The sequence below is a fragment of the Dermacentor andersoni genome, chromosome 1, assembly GCF_023375885.2.
Source record: "Dermacentor andersoni chromosome 1, qqDerAnde1_hic_scaffold, whole genome shotgun sequence".
Taxonomy (NCBI): Eukaryota; Metazoa; Arthropoda; class Arachnida; order Ixodida; family Ixodidae; genus Dermacentor; species Dermacentor andersoni.
In genome coordinates, this window is record NC_092814.1 from 267,710,926 (window position 1) to 267,725,926 (window position 15,001).

Sequence of the window (15,001 nt, forward strand, 5' to 3'; positions counted from 1 at the left end):
AATAGAAGTTTAAAAAAACGGCCGTGGCTTAGCTTGGTTAAGCCTGGTGATTGCGAAGCAATAGTGTCCGTAGCGCGCCTGGTGAGAGGAGCGGGAGTTAGGCCGCCGTTGGTGGCTACCGCCTCGCCTCGCGACGGCGTGAGATGGGGCCCCGTTTTTACACAGCTGGTGTGACGTCACACCGACCGTAGCGCCCCTGGTGAGAGGAGCGGGAGTTAGGCCGCCGTTGGTGGCTACCGCCTCGCCTCGCGACGCCGTGAGATGGGGCCCCGTTTTTACACAGGTGGTGTGACGTCACTCTAGGTCACGTGGTGTGACGTCACGCAGCGAGGTCACGCTAAAGGTCAATGGTGCCTATCACCGCCTCGCCACGGAACGGGCTGAAGTGCGACCTAAAGTAGTATTGCTTCGCAATAAAAATATATACGTTTCTAAGGATTTAGAGCGTGACGTTGCAGGGACAGTTTGATTGATAGCTCATAAGTGCTAGACACCAGAGGGAAAAGCCTGTATAGTTTCACGGAGTTTTCACTCTTATGCCTAGCACTTTATTTTGTTACAACTCGTTTTCAATACATTGGGCTCTCATCTCTAGCGCATCTCTGGGTCCTTTCCGTTCATCCATCCAGTGTTTCCTGCGCCGTTCACAAGTGCGCATGGATACGTGTCACCCATTTCTCTGAGGCCCACATACATACATACATACATACATACATACATACATACATACATACATACATACATACATACATACATACATACATACATACATACATACATACATACATGTCCCACGTTACTTGTGCCAAAATAAAGATTATATGCAAGTGTCACGTAGCTGGATGGAGCCAAGGTATTGTTGTTTGCCGTCGCTTGGAGCAAGACAGACTATTTTTAATATTTTGTCTAATTACATAATTAGTTATTATTAGTTTCTCGACTTCTAAAATATTATATTCAGTGTAAAAGTATCAATGATAAAATTGTAGACCATCTTGAACATTTTCCTGTCCAGCTTTCTGTTGCTCAATACGTTCTATATAAAAGTTTTCTATATAAAAGCCCACGAAATAAAAAAAAGAAGGTGCCGCGCACTTAATCGCGTGGCACTTTAGGTGAAAGTGCCGCGATATACAAAATATGGTCTGACTTGCTGAAGAGACGGCAAACAACATATTACCCTGATTCTGCCCAGCTACGTGGCACTTGCATATTTCGAAATTTTGGCACAAGTTACGTGGGACATATGGTAGGCCTATATGGCCGTCCACTGAACGTTAGGGCAAACATGATTACTATTCAATGCTCATAGTAGCTTCAATTCGTGAATAAATCTTGCTGACTAACCTTTCATTAATAAATATCAACATTATATCGGCATTGGATAGGGCGCATTTCCCGCATATTGTAGAAGGAACTCTGAAGTTATGCTGACCTAATTATACTAATGAGGTGTTCCCGACGTTGCGGATTTGATTCCCGGCCGTGATGGTGTATAGCTTTCCGAAGGGGTGGAGAGGAAGAACGCACGCAAGCACACTCATGATAACCACATATCTTGGCGGAGGGTCGTTTCGTACTACGTTTGAAACTATACGAGAGTGGCTGAACAGAAACGCATTCAAGGACAAGTGCCGAATTTTGTTCATGAACAATGCCTCCTTCCGGGGACCTGGTTCGCTTATGTAACCTGTGCTTTTTTCGCGGAGCAGACTTTTGTCGATATCGCAATGCGCGGTCGCAGTGGAGCGCCGTGTGCGTGGCTACGTTCCTTACGTGACAGTGCTGCACCATTAGGGCACTTGCATCCGTAGCGAGAAGAAGCGGGGACGCCGCGCGTGCTTTCAGGAGCAAGATGTGCTTTAGAGACCCACTCATTCAATAGTTTGTTGACACGCAAGGATCGTTGAAACACGTTCTTTATGCGCACGTAATGCACTCAACTACTTCCGTCACTAAGAGACGAGAGCAACAGGAAGCGTGCTGCTCGTTTCCGGTTCCGGTGAAACGACTTTCGCTTCTGCTGCCTGACGGCGACTTCGTTTAGGGACTTAACCGCGCGTGCTCGGTGACTCTGCAAATGGATGACGTGTTTTGTCAAATGTCACGACAGTAGCATGACAAACAACCGCGGATAATTACCGGAATTTCCTTCCCGCGTCCGCTGACCAGGGACGTATGCACAAATGCATCGTTAATCGCCATGATGGAAAGCGGCCGTTTTGAGCCGCGACTGGTGCGGATCAACATGTTTGCCTCCTCATATCACTGAAATGGCAATATTCATAATGACTGTCGCTGTTTAACGGGCCGAGCTGCGGGCTATGAGGGGTGCTGTAATGCAAGGTCACGGATTATTTTTAACCGTCCGACGTTCCTTAACGTGTTCCTTAACGTCCGGTGTTCCCGCGCCACGTCCACTATGACTGAGAACTGTACCCACGGCAGCGCGCACAACAGCACAGCGCCACATCCATTCAGAGCCTTTGAAGCCATTCGCAATATTTGAATAAACAGCGGCAGTACGCCATCAACCATTGCCGGAAAGCCCTGCGCACTGCCACGAATGTTTGTTTATTTGTTTTTGCTTGTAACTACCGATGTTCCAGACTCCGTGGCCACTATGCTTCCTTCTGGTTCTAGAGATTTCATACTTCGCTCTGCTTACCTCTCTCCATGAAATATTCACCAACAATTAACAGAAATACGGTGGTACTGCCAACATATTGTTTGGCCGTATCTATCAAAAGAAAGGAAAACGAAAGCATGAGGCCGGTGGCAGACACCACAACGCCGGCGTGGCTCATTGTACAGTCGGCCACCAAAACGCAAAGTGAGCATGCAACGCCTGCGCGCTTGATGTTTTTCGACACCATGTCGCAGAGCGAGAGCCCACGAATTTTAATATGGACGCGGGCGACATATTAGCAACCCGAGGAAAGCAATCGATAGTTTCGTTTTCGAATTCCACGCCACCCTCGCCGCGGACGGCTGTTTAAGCAAAATATAAATGATATACTTTTATCAACTAAAATGTGTCAATTGTGATTGCTGTTGCAGTGTTTTTATAACTAATAATATAATAAAATGAAACAACTGTTATTGGATTAATTAAAGAGATTTCCCTTTCCCTCACCTGAGCTTGCCGGTTTCGTCTGGTTTCATCTGAAACTGCGACGACTGACGGCTGATCAGCTCATCTGGCTTAGCCGCTCATGCTTGTTGTAGACGTTGTTGAGAGTTGTGGGCGTACTCCTTGGCTTTGGCGACAATTCCCGCTTTCACTGAAAGACTGACCATGGGAAACTGCTGGAAAAAAAGATTAAATTGCGGGTTTTTACGTGCCAAAACCGCGCTTTGATTATGAGGCACGCCGTAGTGGGGACTTCGGAAATTTCGACCACCTGCGTGGGGTTCCTTAACGTGCACCTAAATGGGAAACTTCGGAACCTTCCGCATTTGCGGCGTGTCAAGGCAGGCGAGCTCGAATCAGATGACGAGACGGCTATGTCGGGGAATTAAAACACTTATGCGGCTCTGTGGTGTATGCCAGATTCTTTCAATCGCTCAAAGACGACAGGTAAGCGATATTCTATTCCACAAGCGTTTGATCTTCGTTATTCAAGCATTTTCGCGTAATCGCGCAAACCATATCCGAACTGCTGTAGCTTTGTGCCTTTCCTTGATGAAATCTTAGTTTAACGTACATTACGTTCGATGAGTTTTCCTTAACTTTATTCTTGCTTGCGTATCAATAATAATTTTGCCCACCTACGCTGACGTGCGCGATCGAAAAAAAAAAAAAGGCAGGTGTGTTGACAAACGAACTGATTCTGGCGTTCATTCATTGCTGTGTCTCAAGGCACGCATTGAGCTCGCAAAGATTCTCTATCGCCACGAATAAAGGTCACGCTACCTGCTTTGCATTAGTGGTTTTTAGTTTTCTGAAACACGGTTCTTCACAGATAGCAAAGAGAAAAAAAATTGCCCGTAAATGAACAGACGTTGAAGCCGTTCGTGAAACTAGGCTCTTGGGAAGCCAGGTCCTGCTCCAGGGCGCGGCGTGTGTTGGATGGTTCGTCGGTGGATGGTTCGTCGGCTCACGTTGCAGGTGGACCTCCTCCTTAAGAGGAAACATTAGGGGTCGGATGCTCCTATTTAAATACATGTAGAAGGAGAATTCGTTTTTCTCGGCAACCAGTGCACCAAATTTGACGAGGTTTGTTGCATTTAAAAGAAAAACTTAAATTCTAGTGACTGTTTGTTTCGAATTTTCGATTTAGGTCGTCAATATTTTATTGAAAAGTGGCAAATATCGAAAATTTTCAGAAGACGAAACAATTAAGTTTACAACTCTGTAAATCAGCATTGAAAATTGATATCACAGTTCTGTGAATTGCACATCATAGTACATCTACAGCGGACAAAATTGATTTGTTACACATGAGTCTTAAAAATTAAGTATTATGGAAATACGGCTTTGCAGAACCCTTGGACATAACATAACCAATTCACGTAAGATACCAATTGACATATCGAATTTGTCCGCTTTGAATGGTGTAATGGATGCCGTTTACAGAACCGCGATATCTCTTCTTGATGATGAGCTATTAATATTTAAACTACGTGATTCAATTTTTTTCGAACTTTCGAATTTTTCAAAATATTTTAAACAAAGTTCAGGCCCTAAATCGAAATTCCGCTTCCAACAGATACTAGAATTTAACATACTCTCTCAAATGCAACAAATTTTATTAAAAGCGATTGAGGAGTTATCTCAGAAAACCGTTTCTGCGTTTTACATGTATCTGAATAGGCCGCGTTGGAGTTGGGCCCGAGCTAAAACTTCCTCTTAATCAATTTGCCTAGGGATCAAATACACGAATAATAACTGCATTGCCATTTCCAAAGATGCTGCAAACGAAGTGTTGAACGCTACGCACTGTCAATACAAGTATTATATGTATTTGTTTACAAAAGAATATACTCGTATGTGCCAAAAATTGTGCCTAACATAACTGATGTCAATGCTTCCATGTGTTTTGTCTATTTAATAAGTAAATAAAATATCTCACGAACTTTAGAACTACATCAGTTCGAAGCCAGCAAAGCAGTGCATGCCGCTGATATGAAAAATGTAAAGGCCATGAAATGAACAAGTTGAGGACAAATATGTTAATGACACTTTGTCATTCAAGATCCTTGTTTACATTCTTGTACATATGCAACGGCCAGTGAAAACTCTTAATGACGCTGCCATTTGTTCCAATGTATTACGCAGCAGCAGCTGTCACCGGTCGTGTATCTTGAGTAATTGCACCGAAATTATAGTTGCAACAGAGACCACGTATAACAAGCAGGAGTTCTGCAGAATATACGAGGGCGAGTCAAATGAAAGTGAGCCAATGCGAATATATAACAAACGGGGTACTTTAATTAAAAGTAGCCCCCATGAGCATTTAGACATTTGTCCCATTGACTAAAGAGTCGCGCAATTCCCATCTCATAAAGCTTCTTGGGTTGCTGCTTCAAAACGTCTGCAACTGACTTTCACGACATCGTCCGAGACGAATCTGGTTCCCTTGAGCTGTTTTTTCGGTTGCCCCAAAATGTGGAAGTCGCAAGGCGACAGGTCTGAGCTGTACGGCGGATGTTGCAGCGTTTCCCGCTTGAACTTTGCCAGTTTTGTATTAACCACATCAGCGACGTGGGAACGGGCATTTTCGTGGAACAAGATGACCCCATTCGTCAATTTTCCACGTAGTTTGTTCTTGATTGCGACACGCAGCCGATCCGGCGTTTCACAATATCGGAAACAATTGATAGTCTCTCAAGATTTAGCAAATTCTATCAGTAATGGCCCCTGACGATCGAAAAATAAAAGCCAACAACACCTTTCTGGCGGAAATGGCGGCCTTTGCTTTCTTTGGGGAAGGTGAATTTGAATGTTTCCATTGTAAGCTTTGCCGTCGTGTTTCAGGCTCTTAGAAGTGGCATGATGGTTCGTCTCCGATCACAATTGCAGACAAGAAATCGTCACCTTTATTGTGATACCGGATCAGATGAGTAAAGGCAGCGCTAATCTTCTCCGTATTCTGGCGGTGGTTCAAAATCTTGCGCATCCATATCGCACACAAGAGCCGATAGCCGAGATGTTCATGAATTATGGCGTGAACAAAACCGTGACTGATGTTCACACGCTCTGCCAGTTCATCGATGCTTATCCTCCGTTCTTGTCTCATCAACTCATCAACCTTTGCAATTTTGTTAGGGGTGATTGCACGATGGCTTTGGCCCGGTCTGGGATCGTCTTTGCAAATTTCACGTCCTTCTTTGAAGCGTTTGTTCCAACGCTTCACAGTGGCTAATGAAATGCAATGTTAAACGTACACGGCAGCCACACGGCGACTAATTTCTTTTTGGGAAACACCTTCAGCTGTCAAAAACCTGACGGCACCACGCTGCTGAACTTCTGGAGAGTCCATTACGGCACGCAACCATGTTCAACCCAGTGTATGAGAGCATTAAAGAACATTTACCCTCACATCTGCGTGTCACTCTTGTAAATGAGAGATGCCTGTGTGTTACGCGCAGGCCTTGCAGATAATGAACAGAACCATAATTGCACGGAGTGGGTAGGCTCACTTTCATTTGACTCGCCCTCGTACATTAGAAATGCGAAGATGCAATGGAATATGCAAATGCGAAGATACAGCTTGATAAAGGGCAAAAAAGTGCCACTGGAACCGAAGTTCACTGCACGTATACACAAAACCTCGCAACAAGATATTTAAACATACGTATAAGTAAGTCTCCAATAAATCTACGTATCTAAGAAGAAGTCACGGTATATAATGCGTCAAACAAGGCAAATAAACATGTTGCGCAATCACAGATTCACAGAATCCTAGATCCTGCCCCCATTCCATCCACTCCCTCCGATGTATCGCGCGCGACGGAAGGCGGCGCGCTTACTCCTCACTTTTCTCCCTTGCGCACACAAGACTGAGCCACTATCCTCGGCTCACCCATCCCCCCCCCACGCTTTCACTCGCACATACAGCATGTGGCGCGGGGTCACGATGTTATCGCACTTCGACTTTATGCGGAACATGACGGCGACGGCAGGAATGCACCTAGAGTGTCCATATAATTGCTATCGCAATAATATAATAAGACTATCCGGCAGCTGAAGCGTCCCATGGCCCATTACTTTCCGCAAAAGAAGTAACAAAATAGCACTTTCACCATGCGACAATTCGCTGCACCGCAACAACGCTTTTTTTTTTCCTTTTGTGGGGCGGCGGCACCGTAATGAAAAAAAAAACGCGAAGTATGTTGGTCACAATAGAATGCCTACTTTGGGCAACTGATATGGCTATTAAAGGAATATCGAAGAAAACACGAGACGCTTGGTCCACCAAGAACCATGCGCATACTGCTCGGTATCCTACACCGGCGAGACAAGACTTTCTGGAGAGGTTGCGCTCAAGTGAACGCGCTGCAATCCGTCGAGTCCCCACAGTGATGGCGGCTAGCGACCATTGTTTCTTTTTCTCGTCTGCTAGCTAGAAAGCGTCCAAAGCTCTGCCAGGCGAAAATGCACTCGGCCAGAGAAAAGCGAACTCGCACCGAAGGGCGCCGCGCGGTGGTCGGGGCAACACGAGAAAAACGCATGCGCTCTGACTGGCTCTGGCGGCGCGCGGGTAGGGGAGCGTGCACAAAAAAATTGAAGAGGCTCAATGTGTCCTCGCGATTAAAAGTCAAAGTAGAAAAAATAAATAAGAACGTAGTTGCCTTGGCTGGCTTTAGTGTCTTCACTGGATGCTTTGGCGCAGGTGAAACAAAATATACTTTTTTTATGTGGCATGACGGCACGAATGAAGTACCACAACGCTTCGTCTCATCGGGCCTCGCTACGGGCTTTGTCAACTTGTCTGATAGCGTGGTCATTTGGCTTGTCTCGTTGTATGGCCCGATGTGCGACTTTGGAAAAGTCAATGCACCTTTGGCATCAAATATTTATGGGAGCATTAAACTTACAAAGTTCCGCAATTGAAAATCTAAAGCACATGTTTGGAAATGTCAATGCACCTATGTTTATGGAAAACTTTTGCATGTCAATGCAAAAGTTTATGAGAACTTTATACCCATAAAGTTTCGGAATTGATATCCACGCGCTCCGTAAATTCCATGATAGAGTGTAGATTCCGCGGCCTCTGCGAAATGCCGCGGCGAGCCCGTTCGCCATGGAAACATCCTTGAAACTTTGTGCTCGGATGGGGCTGCTTGCGTTATGTGACACCCGGTGCGTGGGCGTTGCCACGAAATTCAGCCCGAGTTCGCAATTTTCGCGGTGAAATGGCTTTTCGAGCGTGAGAAAGACGCTCTACACAAAATCCAGAATGATTTCCGGCGCCGAGGGTTACTTTTGTCGGCGGTGCATGGACAGCACGAAAAAATTTTGGGGGGGGGGGGGGGGCTGAAGCCCCATAAGCCCCCCCCCCCTGGCTACGCCCCTGGTTGTAGTGGAACATGGACTGCGTTGTGGCGTAAGAAAATGTGTGTGCAGTCACTATAAGGTGCGGGCTGACAAAGGTGTTCCGACGAATTGAGCGAAAAGGTAGTGGACCGATGGCGTCTATCATTGCTTGAAGCCGACTTGCGTATATTCAGTGAAGTCAATGGACCGGGTGATGAATTCTCATTAAACAATTCCCAAGGTAACAGCAGCGTTCTGCAGAAAACAATCTCAGCCGCGAATCACTGCAAGTCGTTCTTGAGCGCACTCCGGAGGTCCAGTAGAACGAGGGTAAGCCGCTCTGTCCGCAGAATCCTCTTGTCAGGAAAACGTGAAGACAGCATTTTAATGTTTCTGCACGATCGATCGATCGATCGATCATGTCGTTAGACGCAGCATGGTAGGCAGTGGTTTAATGTTTGCGAATGCAACTATTCTCGACATGCTGCGGAAAAGTGCAGAAAGCTATGCGGCCGGTTAATTCTTATAGGAGCCCACACGCCTAAAGATAGAAGCTCGCTTCAGATTCTGTTCCACTGATTGTATTTAAGTCTTGTCGCCTATCGAAAAGAGTGGCTGATATCAACAATAACGTAAGTGTGGAGTTCTGCCAGCCAATGATGAAATGGAAAGAAGTATGGAAAATTGATAGAATCGTTACAAAATATGACCCCTATTTTTCAACGTTACACCTACACTATAGCACTGATGGCATCGTACGTGTGTTTATCTGTACATAAAGATATATAAAAAATTGTTTGTAAAAAATTGATCTTCCGTAACGAGGTTGTGTTTACTTGTCTGTACATGTACCAGCGCTATGACGAGCGCAGCGTAGAAAACAGGTACAAACACAGCGCGGTGTCTGTATTCGCTCTGTACCAGAGAAAGGAAACTTTCAATGTCGGTGTTAGAAGCGCGCAGAACTTCACGTTTCTACACATATACATTAGATACGTTAGAACGAGCGCACAGTGTTTTTTTTTTTCTTCCTCCATGCCATTTGCAATAATACGGCCGCTCATCCTGTCTTGCACGCGTCACATTTGTAGGGGCACAAATTCTCGGCACTAAATGACTACGCATGTGCGAATATTATATAGTTCGAGTATGACTCGGAGAGTCTTTGCTGTTCGACTCGTATTCACTTCGAGGATTCAAGATTGTCACGTTGTCATGACGACAACACACTGTCAAAAGCGTGATTTTGAAACGTTATCTCTTTATTGCGTGAACCTGTGCCCAGCAAAATAAGTGGCACTCAAAGCTCAACGATAGTAGCTAGCACAGTCGGCGATCGTCGAAATCTGACCAGCAAGTCAAGCTCGTCGGCTTTTACACAAGACTCGTCGAATATTCCAGCGTAATCGCTGGTGCGCGCGCGCGCGTTCCAGAAAGTACTACACAGTTCATGTCGTGCATACAGTGAGATTACACAAGGTTCGGTGACCACAGGCAACGGACATAACCATCGATAACATTCAAGAAACTTCCGATACATGCAGGCGCGTCCTGCGCTGAGCGATACCATTTAACATTTGTTAGCCGGTGAAAAGCGGTCACCCGAGAAAGGCAAACAATTACACGCGTCAATAATACAAATTGTCGAATATTCGTTCCTGTTCGAATGATATATGGAATAACAAAAGTCGTTGCATCGCGGGATCAAATTCCGGCCACGGCGGCCGCATTTCGATGGGAGCGAAATGCGAGGGCACCCACGTACTAAGATTTAGGTGCACGTTAAAGAACCCTTCAGGTGGTCCAAACTATTCCGGAGTCTTTCACTATACGGCGTGGCTGACAATCAGATTGTAGTTTTGGCACGTAATACTGCATAATTAATTTTTTTTTAAATTGTTGCAGTCTACAGGGAGACGGTTCTGTACTTCAGCGTGGAAACCGCAGTTGTTGCGCGGGCGTACCAGTTCCTGAATGAACGGATGGAGGAGATCATTGTGCACAATGGTTTCTAATTGTTAAATAATCATGTCATTTAATAAGTAGCCTACGAATTAGCGGTCTCGTTTAATGCAAAACGTTATATTATTTGGCCAGTGTAACTACATTTGGATTCCTTTAGGATGATTTGCGGGGCTATAGCATTAGACTTATCTCACTAAACGAGCACGCCAATCCACTCCATGCATATGGTGACTTTCTGTTCCATTATGTATCTTATTACTGTCAATGTTTAGTGAACCAAGTACGATCACCTTTATGTTATATCGGATTTAGAAGCTTACCAGTTGACTTGATGTCCAGTTGTTAAGGCCCAATCAGATGTATGAACGCAAATAAATCTTGATTTTTTTTCTTTGCCGAACGGACTCCATGCAACCTTTAGATTACCATTTGTTTAGAAATTGGAAATATTCGGTATCTGATTTGATATTCGAAGTATTTTTTTACATGCTTATTAGATTACAGAGAAAGCTTCGCTTTTCGAATCGCTTTATTTTAGACTGGTTAAGGCCGGGTCTTTCCAATCTCTATTCTCAACTACCTCGAGGAAAAAAGTTGCAATGGTTATTAGGAAAATAAATGAACCTTAAGGTTCTCCTTTCTGAACTTGGAGTCTAAGCCTCAGTGCAACGTCACGGATTTCAAAGCTTTTTTGGCTGTCCCGAGTCTGTTTCGTTCAGAAAAAAAAAAAAAAAGAAATTAAGATTCGTTACTTTCATTTTTTCATAACCTTAGAGTCCATCGTAGTCTTTGTTTATTGATAAGCAATTGACTTGTCTCCAATAAGCTAATCTATGACGTCACAAGGAGATAGTGGGGCACCTCCAAGGTGGCGTCGTTAGCCGTCTTTCTTGTGTGTTTTCTCGCTTGCCGAGCCACCGCTCGCGCTAAGACTGTCTGTTTTGCCATTTCGCAAATTTAATTTCGGTGTCATTTACGAACCCACCGGCTCGACCTAATATTACACTTTAGTGTCGCTTTCCTAAAGGCGTCGTTCTCACCCATGCGATAACTCCGCAGCTCGCCGCGCGGCGACATCTTCACGCAACGCCAGGCGGACGTCTGAAATGACGCTGGAAAAGTTGTGCCTGCGCCCAAGTTGTGCCTGTAGGGAGATGGCGAAAGGGGGAGGGTTGACCCCCCCCCCATCCGATTTTGTGCTCTGGATATACGCGCTCAGAGTTCGTTACCGGGATTGGTCCCAATTGGCCGCCCTTGGCGCCAACCTTTCGCGCGTGAACCCGGAACATGGCCCTCTTTTCCCGCCTTCCCTCTCTTTGTTCGGTCTCTACTTTCTTTTTCCGGGTACCCCGAGGCGCTCCGCAATTAATTATTTGCAGTCCGAGGCAAGCGAATTAACGAGATATCGCCGCCGGCAGTTCCGATCCGGAAAGGCCGCGCCGTGCGCTGCCAACGCGGCTCTGCCGCTCCGGCGGAGGCCGCGTGACACTGGCGCGCTCCGAGGGCGAGAGAGAGAGGCGGCAGGCCAGGCGGCATAATAAGGCGCCGGCGACTCGATAATAAGGGAACAGCCACGGTCCGTCGGCACGCGTCGACATTTGGCGGCATCCGCGCACGCGGTGCCCGCGTTTAGGATCTCCCTCAACTTCTCCCTCTCTGTTTTCACTGTCATTCGTTTTTGTTGCCGCAGAACCTTGTTAGCTCTCTAGAGACAGCGATTGTGCCACTACCGAACGCATTTTGAACTCGCGTATAGACGTTTTCTTGTTCTTCGCACATTTCACGCCTTTGGAGTCTCAGTTCATTGCCGGCTTCTTTAGTTTTCTTTCTCTGGGATTTTTTGGGTTGAGTCCTTCCTTCCCAGTCTTTCTTATGACCTACACTCTTGGAGTCAGAATTTAGGCTGTTTTTCGGGATGTCTGCGATTCAACGTTGTTGAAAACGGGACCCCTTGTTGCTGGCGCAACCAGCAAGGCGCCCGGCAAGCGTCCCAGAGATAAAAGTGGTCCCGCGGCAAAAGGCGACTTCTGCTACTTCCTGTCGAAACTCACGGCGATTTTATCTATTTATTTAATGCATGCACTAGCATAGATGTGTGTGCGTAGTGGTGACTGTTGCAAATTGATTCATAAGCCAGAAACAACACGAAGGAAATCACTTAAAACAACATTATAGATTAAAGAAATGACTTACAGAACAACCAAACAAACGTTTATCGTGTTTTCAGACGCCTCGACAACACTGCCTGGCGTGGCAGTACAAAGCAACTGCCGTGACCACTTCACTTGACGTCAGGCCACTGTCGGCCTTCAGAGCCAAGCGGATAGTATAAGAACCCGTGTGAGAGGTGTACGCCGACTGCGATGAACTGCCGGTGGTGTTGCTGCTGCCACTGCCGGCGGCGGCCGGTTGACACGCCTCTCGCTGGTCGCCGATCGATGCGAGGCAGTAACGCCCTCCGGGACTCGGGATCGACCAATCGGCCAGCCTCGTCGGCTGTAGAGGAGAGGCGGAAGTGACGTCGCCGCGCACACTCCCATCAGTTCCCAGGACGCCCTCCTTCATTCTCCACGTTCGACGGCGGCCGTCGCGCTCTGCTTCCCGTTCTTCCTGAGCGCCGTCTGGAACGAGCGAATTTGAGGGATGTAGAGGAGTGCGCGGTGGAAAGCCGAGGGTGCGCAGGGAAGAGCGGGATCAGAAATCTGGAATCTTAAGTGGCGCGCCTCCGCGAGCTGGCGGCGAGGGAGGGAAGCACGTCGGACGGGAGCGGATGAGCGACGAGCAGATGAACGAGGGAAGTGGGGAAGTGGGAAAGGGAAGTGTCGAGGGGAAAGGACTTCGTTCTCCCCCCTCCTTTCTTTTCGAAGGGCGCGCGCGCGCTCCGACAGCCAGCAATGGAAGCGGCCGCCAGTCGGCATCGCGCTTTTGTTCGGGACGCGCAGCGACCATGGACGCTGCTGCCTCGTCACGCACTTGCCCGCATGCAAGCTCGAACTGGGCACAGACATCAGTCGAACGAGCGCCCCTAACCGACAAGGAGAGCGTGTAGAGTTCATTTCACTGCTCGCCGCTCATGTGCTGCGCTCATGTCTTCGGCGTGCGAGCGGGAATTCGAAAAAGTGTTGCAGCTAGTCCCGGCACAGTGGTGGTAGCCAAAGCGCGTGCGGCGTAAGACACAGTTTCGGAATCCGTACCGTCTGACTGACACTCGGCTCGAGTCGACATCACCGGCTCGGTCAAGGACTTCTCTTTTCCTCACCGCCGGTGAACCGCCTTTGCACCGCGTGCAACGTACTGTCGCGTGCTCCCGCCGTCTTCAGCACTCTGCGAAGCCATCGACCAGAGGCGGCCACGGCGCTAGCGAACGAGTTTTGACAAACTCGGAGCGTTCACCCCTTCCCTCAGGCAGGTGAGCTGCAGCACGCGGTTGCACACATCTGCTACATTGGAAATATATTGGTTAGGCACTGAGGCGTAAACTAAGTGGTTCTGCTTAGTTAACGTCTCGGTGAACCCTACTGATACATGCACTGAAGGCGCTAGGTGAACTTTACTGAATATTCAATCCTGCCTCTCTTATTTAACATTCAGAAGCACTCGAAATCATAATATAATATGTCAAGTAGTGCATGTGAGGCTTTAAACTATATGTCATGGTGAGAATAATCTTTTAAGTTTTATGATTCGGGTTCTCTGCAGAGCATGTGGCCTTAACGCTCTTCCCCAACGCCTTGAAGTTTCTTGAAAGCTTATTTTGATTCAGTTGGAGGTAATTGACGGGACTACCATGCGTGTAGTGCACAGCTCGGCGACATTCCTAAATGCGAAACCGGGCTTTATAAGCACGCAGGAAATGCGGTTTTCAGTGGGGAAAAAAAACGTGAACATTGAAAAAATGCTTTTAGTTCAATATAGAAAAGACAGAATATATAGAGATATGCGCCTAAACAAATATATGTTCAAGTATTTGCTTATGTGCAATTGTCTTTCAGTGCAACAGGGCTTCTGAAGCTTCAAATGAAATGAACACACATCTTGATCAACTTCTGATAAGTTTTATAAATACAAAGTCCACTTGGCGCACGAAGCATTGCGCTGTTTGCGGTTGCGCGTCTAATCAATTGCAATGAAGCATGTTATGAAGCTTTCTTCTTTTTAAATTTATACTCCGATATTTGTTAACCTCGGACGGAATCGATAATTTCATAATATATTTTACGTTTATTTGCGCAGACATGTGAAGATGTATTGTCGCTGTAGGTACATCTAAGTATGGAGATGAGCTTGGAGTTCACTGAACATAACACAAATCTTAAACTCATAATTACAGCGCCAACCTTTTCTTTATATTCGGCTTGATAATTTTTGCTCCACGGTGCATGTGAGGCGAACAGGCGCATAAAGGGAGGGGAATGTAACAATCACATGTTCGCGCTTGCTACGACAAATAAATAATGGTTAGAATAATTTGCTGACAATTTCAGATTGGACTCGATGCACCGCTGTATCGGGCATGAAGTTACGCAGTCAAGCGATGTTTGCTTTCTAGGAAAT

At 46.6% G+C, this 15,001-nt stretch overlaps 1 protein-coding gene across 1 annotated transcript in view; it reads left to right on the forward strand.

Moving 5' to 3' along the window:
- The first annotated feature begins 13,364 nt into the window (after positions 1–13,364).
- LOC126548307 (uncharacterized) overlaps positions 13,365–15,001 on the forward strand; it is an 88,736-nt gene continuing 87,099 nt past the window's right edge. Inside the window, exon 1 of the mRNA XM_055063129.2 lies at positions 13,365–13,856. The gene's annotated coding sequence lies outside the window, so the exon portion shown is untranslated. The remainder of the gene's footprint in view (positions 13,857–15,001) is intronic.